The sequence below is a fragment of the Haematobia irritans genome, chromosome 4 (genome assembly GCF_050003625.1).
Source record: "Haematobia irritans isolate KBUSLIRL chromosome 4, ASM5000362v1, whole genome shotgun sequence".
NCBI classification, from domain to species: Eukaryota; Metazoa; Arthropoda; class Insecta; order Diptera; family Muscidae; genus Haematobia; species Haematobia irritans.
The window spans coordinates 14,217,446-14,223,807 of NC_134400.1; the positions used below are offsets into that span (position 1 = coordinate 14,217,446).

General features: G+C 31.9%; 2 long non-coding RNA genes across 2 annotated transcripts; one reads left to right on the forward strand and one right to left on the reverse strand.

Moving 5' to 3' along the window:
- The first annotated feature begins 5,255 nt into the window (after window positions 1-5,255).
- Window positions 5,256-5,779, forward strand: LOC142233850 (uncharacterized). Its single transcript, XR_012721498.1, has 2 exons — window positions 5,256-5,352; window positions 5,408-5,779. It is a non-coding gene; the product is annotated as an uncharacterized LOC142233850 (long non-coding RNA).
- Window positions 5,372-6,196, reverse strand: LOC142233851 (uncharacterized). The gene is made up of 2 exons (XR_012721499.1): window positions 5,801-6,196; window positions 5,372-5,741 (listed from the first exon to the last, which is right to left on the reverse strand). It is a non-coding gene; the product is annotated as an uncharacterized LOC142233851 (long non-coding RNA).
- Window positions 6,197-6,362: the final 166 nt, after the last annotated feature.

The following is a 6,362-nucleotide window of genomic DNA, read 5'->3' on the forward strand; positions in this document are numbered from 1 at the left end:
AATGGCCAGGATGTGAAAACGAATGCCAATGCGAATACGGATGATGATGATGATGAAAAGCGCCTAGCCATACGGGGCGAACAACTCCTTTGATAGTATGGCAGTTACGTGCAGTTTTGTTTTTTTTCCGGTTTCATATGGCGCATCCACTGTTTTGCGAGGACTGATGATTGTGTTGGTGTTAAGTGCATGTCCTTGCACTTGAACAGGCTTTTCAATGGCAACGAATGTTGCTAAAGTTAGTGGCCTCCTTATATATGTACGTATGTTTGGAAGCAATCCCCACATTTGCCACATTTGCTCTACTTGCCAATGTCAACCTATGGTGAGGACACAATCTGCTGCAGCAGCATCAACAGTACCCCCAGCTAAAATGGCTGTATTAACACAGTTCCCACAGTTACAAAAGCTAGCTAGCTAACAATACCACCTTATGAATGAAGGCCACGCTTAGAGCCATTATTTTTGGATCATTGTACCATGCAAATCCAGTCAACTTTCTAACACTGAAGTGGCGGCGGTTAAAATCACCCATAGAATGCAACGGAGGTAGCTTCCCTAGTTTCCCTTTCCTAGGATGTAGATTCATCTTTCCGCTGATTAGGAATGCTGGCCAATGTACCTTTACATATTATCCCCCCCTCTCGCCCAGCCTCACCAAACATCAGTCACCATAGCAAATAAGCATGAATCCTTCCATCTAAACCAAAACCAAACACAAAGTGCACTAAACTCTCCCACCCATACTCTGAGAAACTTTTTGCACTCGGTTAAAGTTCAACATCCTCTACCTCAACCTTCTCTATTGAAATATTCTGCCGCTGCAGAGAGATAGAGAGAGATGGAGATTTCTGTTGCTCAAAATATTACCAGAGTTATTATTTACTGGTTCTTATCCCCAAAAAAAATCCCCCCAATTATGACAATTTTTGATAAAACAAAAAGCCTTAATAAATTTTGTAAAAAATCTTATTTCTATAGACAATGTTTGCAAAATTTTATTTTTATAGAACATTTTTGCAAAATTTTATTTCTATAGAAAATTTTGTCAAAATTTTTATTTCTATAGAAATTTTTTGCAAAATTTTTACTTGTATAGAAAATTTTAACAAAATTTTATTTCAAAAGAATATTTTGTCAAAATTTTATTTCTATAGAAAATTTTAACAAAATTTTATTGCTATAGACAATTTAAACAAAATTTTATTTCTTTTATTTCCTTTTCTATAGAAAATGTTTGTAAAATTTTATTTTTATAGAACATTTCTGCAAAATTTTATTACTATAGAAAATTTTAAAATTTTATTTCAAAAGAATATTTTGTCAAAATTTTATTTCTATAGAAAATTTTAACAAACTTTTATTTCTATAGAAAATTTTAACAAAATTTTATTACTATAGACAATTTTAACAAAATTTTATTTCTTTTATTTCCTTTTCTATAGAAAATGTTTGCAAAATTTTATTTTTATAGAACATTTTTGCAAAATTTTATTTCTATAGAAAATTTTGTCAAAATTTTATTTCTATAGAAAATTTTTGCAAAAATTTTATTACTATAGACAATTTTAACAAAATTTTATTTCCATAGAAAATATTCTCAAAATTTTAATTCCATAGAAATTTTTGTTAAAATTTTATTTCTATACATAATTTTGTCACAATTTTAATTCTATACAAAATTTTGTCAAAATATTATTTCAATAGAAAATTTAGACAAAATTTTATTTCTGTAGAAAATTTTGTCAAAATTTTATTTAAAAAAAAAAAAAAATATTCCCAAATTTTTAATTCTAAAGAAAATTTTGTCAATAATTTAGAAAGTGCTTGCAAAATTTTAGAAGGTTTTTGCAAAATTTTATTTCTATAGAAAATTTAAAAAAATTTTATTTCTTTTATTTCCTTTTCTATAGAAAATGTTTGCAAAATTTTATTTTTATAGAACATTTTTGCAAAATTTTATTTCTATAGAAAATTTTGTCAAAATTTTATTTCTATCGAAAATTTTGTCAAAATTTTATTTCTATAGAAAGTTTTTGCAAAAATTTTTATTTGTATAGAAAGTTTTAACAAAATTTTATTTCAAAAGAATATTTTGTCAAAATTTTATTTCTATAGAAAATTTTAACAAAATTTTATTACTATCGACAATTTTAACAAAGTTTTATTTCCATAGAAAATATTCTCAAAATTTTAATTCCATAGAAATTTTTGTCAATAGAAAATTTTAATTCTATACATAATTTTGTCACAATTTTAATTCTATACAAAATTTTATCACAATTTTAATTCTATACAAAATTTTGTCAAAATTATTTCTATAGAAAATTTTGTCAAAATTTTACTTCGATAGAAAATTTAGTCAAAATTTTAATTCTATCGAAAATTTTGTCAAAATTTTATTTCTATAGAAAGTTTTTGCAAAAATTTTTATTTGTATAGAAAGTTTTAACAAAATTTTATTTCAAAAAAATATTTTGTCAAAATTTTATTACTATCGACAATTTTAACAAAGTTTTATTTCCATAGAAAATATTCTCAAAATTTTAATTCCATAGAAATTTTTGTCAATAGAAAATTTTAATTCTATACATAATTTTGTCACAATTTTAATTCTATACAAAATGTTATCACAATGTTAATTCTATACAAAATGTTGTCAAAATTATTTCTATAGAAAATTTTGTCAAAATTTTACTTCGATAGAAAATTTAGTCAAAATTTTAATTCTATAGAAAATTTTGTCAAAATTTTATTTCCAAAAAAAAAAAAACAAAACTATTCCCAAAATTTTAATTATAAAGAAAATTTTGTCAAAATTTTAGAAAGTGTTTGCAAAATTTTAGAAGGTTTTTGCAAAATTTTATTTCTATGGAAAATTTTATTACTATAGAAAATTTTAACAAAATTTTATTTCTATAGAAAATATTCCCAAAATTTTAATTCCATAGAAATTTTTGTCAAAATTTTATTTCTATAGAAAATTTTGTCAACATTTTATTTCTATAGAATATTTTGTCAAAATTTTGATTTCTATAAAAGATATTGTCAAAATTTTGATTTCTAAAAGCATAAAAAGTTTAAAACCTTTGTCATGCCACAACACAACAATTTCGTCCTCATTCACGTAAAAACCCAATTTTGAAGGGAAAAATATCCATACTGGCAACATTGATTGTATCCAACATCAGTCATCTTCCTTTTTCGCTTCCTTCTGGGGGTTCTATAAAAGTTTAAATACAAACTTGATGTTTTTCATGCCACCTAAAAAATCGACAACCAACATCTTTCCGCGTTCTATCATCTGCCCGCCTCATGCCACTTAGAAGTGTGCCATCATCATCTTTCCATGTTTTATGTTCTCATTTTATTTTTGTTATCCGCTCTTTAATGAAATAGACATGCCTGTTTTGTAATAGAGTGTTTCGCTCTCTCTCGCGCGCGTTATCTCGTTATCTCTTTAATGCTCTTTCCAGTTTTGTTGAGGGCAAAATCAGTGTTGCCATTACAAAATATTTGTTCGCCGGCATTTTTTATAAAAACCGCCGTTTTTAATAGAAACAAATCACTGTGTTGAAAAAATGCATATTTTTTACTCAAGCTAATTGGGAGGGAGGTTTCTATAAAATCCTATAGGAGGCTAGTATGGTTTACCATATCAAAGGCTTTAGACAAATTCAATGCTACGAGAATCGAACGTTTATGCGGCCTCTTACTTTTAAATTCCTTTCCAATTCTTAATGTTAATTTATGTCGCTCTTATTCCCTTTTCACTCTCATAACCGGCCAGGTGATTAATTGATTGTAACTCCCTTCTGAAATCGAACCGAATCGCCTTGGATCTTTCCTGGCGTGGTAAATAGCTCCCAGTTAGTCTTATCCAAGGTCATAAAAGTTATATTCTCCAGAATAACGGTATCTGTCCAAAGTTTATGGCTATATCTACCATGTTAGCATTATGGCCACCGTGGTGCAATGGTTAGCATGCCCGCCTTGCATACACAAGGTCGTGGGTTCGATTCCTGCTACGACCGAACACCAAGAAATTTTTCAGCGGTGGATTATCCCACCTCAGTAATGCTGGTGACATTTCTGAGGGTTTCAAAGCTTCTCTAAGTGGTTTCACTGGAATGTGGAACGCCGTTCGGACTCGGCTATAAAAAGGAGGTCATTGAGCTTAACATGGAATCGGGCAGCACTCAGTGATAAGAGAGAAGTTCACCACTGTGGTATCACAATAGACTGAATAGTCTAAGTGAGCCTGATACATCGGGCTGCCACATAACCTAACCTAACCTACCATTATGGCAGCTTCGCTAGAAGGCCGTCATGGTAGTCTGGGGGTCTTCATTTCACAGAAGTATGGATAGTTTTCTCACTACATATTGGGATGATTAGGTAAGACCATTACTACTGGAGAGTTTGGTCTCCTGGAGCGTTTCCTTTCCACGAAATCTGTGATTTCAGTAATCTTCCTTGTCAGCCCATTAAAGTTTTACAGATAGATCTTAAGGTGTCCTTACTGGTTCCTATCAGTGGTTAGAGCTGTTACACTTGACATCTTTAGCTGGTCTATAGTATGAACTATTGACTTCGTGACATGTCTATTGCTATTGGATGGGGGTAACTGAGTTGATCCACATTCCCCACTCTGACCAGATTGAAAATCTTCCTTATTTTTTTTCTTATTTTTTACTTTGGTAAAACGAGGTCGGTGCAAAGCTCACAACTTTTTCCTTTATAGTTCGTTCGAACACTTTTCCTCCTTTGGTTTTAATTCCTCAAGCTTGAATACCTAACTCGAAGTCTTGCAGATGGAACACTGAATCGGTTTAGCTGCCCTGGAGAATTTCCTTCAAAAAGTCCGACAAGATTCTGGTCCAAGTATACTATTTAATACGGCCGGCGTTGGACTGATGGATGATGAATGTGTATGTATGGGAGGGGATGTGTCATTGCTGGGGGTGTGGTGGGGACGAGCGCACACAGGTGGGACACTTAAAGGCAGGTGTGTTGTCTCCAACTTTTTTGAGTCTTGAGTAACGCAAGTGTACCCAGCTATGACATTCTCTGCACTTCACAGAGTAAACTCGGCGTGTGATTGGTTGCAAAAAGACTGGACACATGTACTGTACTCGTTCTGGGGGGTTACTCTGTATTGCGATGCGTAAGAAAAATTGTCGCGAATCGAGTAATTGGTACTCAGTAATTCGTTTTCGTATCTACCTTGCGCATCTAGTTTTCACAAATCTGGCATCACCGCACTCTATAATGCGAAAGCGTATGTCAAACTCGTTCGTTGATCGCAAAAATCGTGCGCAAACAAAATAGCAATCGCAAAGTAACAAATATGTAAGTAAGCACAATTAAATTTTTATATTTGTATCTAAATTGTTTATTGTTTTAGGGAAAAACCAAAAAAGTTACAGACACAGCAACGTCAGTTCCAAACTTTGGTAGACTTTATGGTCTCTTCCGCAGTTACCTCAAATTGTATGTGCTTGGGACAAAGTATTCGTTCAATCACCTCGCAAACTTCTTTTAAGCAGCGCGACATAGATTGCTCTGATAGTCCTAAAAGATGGTCTTGGCCGATTTGTAGATAACCACCTTGTCCAAGCAATTTCAAAGCAGCGGCCACTTTTATTGGAGTTGGAATGGCGGTGGATTTATTTGGAACGACGAGGTCGTCTTTAATAGCGTTTAATACATACATAAACGCATCTTTATTAAGACGAAATCTATAAAAATGAAATATTCGAAAACGTTTGTCACATAATTTGAGTTTCCATTTTCTTACCCGTGGTCACTTAGGGAGAGTATATTTGACCGATCTCGCAAAATTCTTCTTGTAATTCGTTCATGTTAATTTTCTTCAAACCATAACGCTATCGAATCCATAATTATTACTTTTTTGTTATAAACGATTAGCAAGTTTTAAAAGAACACGCACCGAACGGAAGATTGTTTAAAATGTTTTTTTTTACAATTTTTTGACATTTCTTTTTATCATTTTCGTTATTGTTTACATTGTGCAGCCAGCGTTGTCATATTTTCGCTTTATTTTGCTAAAGCGTTGCCATATTTTCAGTTTACTTTGCGAAAGCGTTTGCGCAAGTGATACAGAGTACCGAATTGTACTCTTAACGCATTTAACTATCGCATCGCATTTGCTTTCGTATCGCAATACAGAGTAACCCCCCTGGATTGCTCTCAATGTCGCCGGCACAAAGGAAGAGATTCTGAGCAGACTTTGCCCAGTAAAAAAAAAATTTTGTTTTTTTTTCTTATACTGCATTCCAGGAAAAATCTTTGACACATGTTTTAGACATGTTTTTCCACTTGACCATCTGTACTAGGAA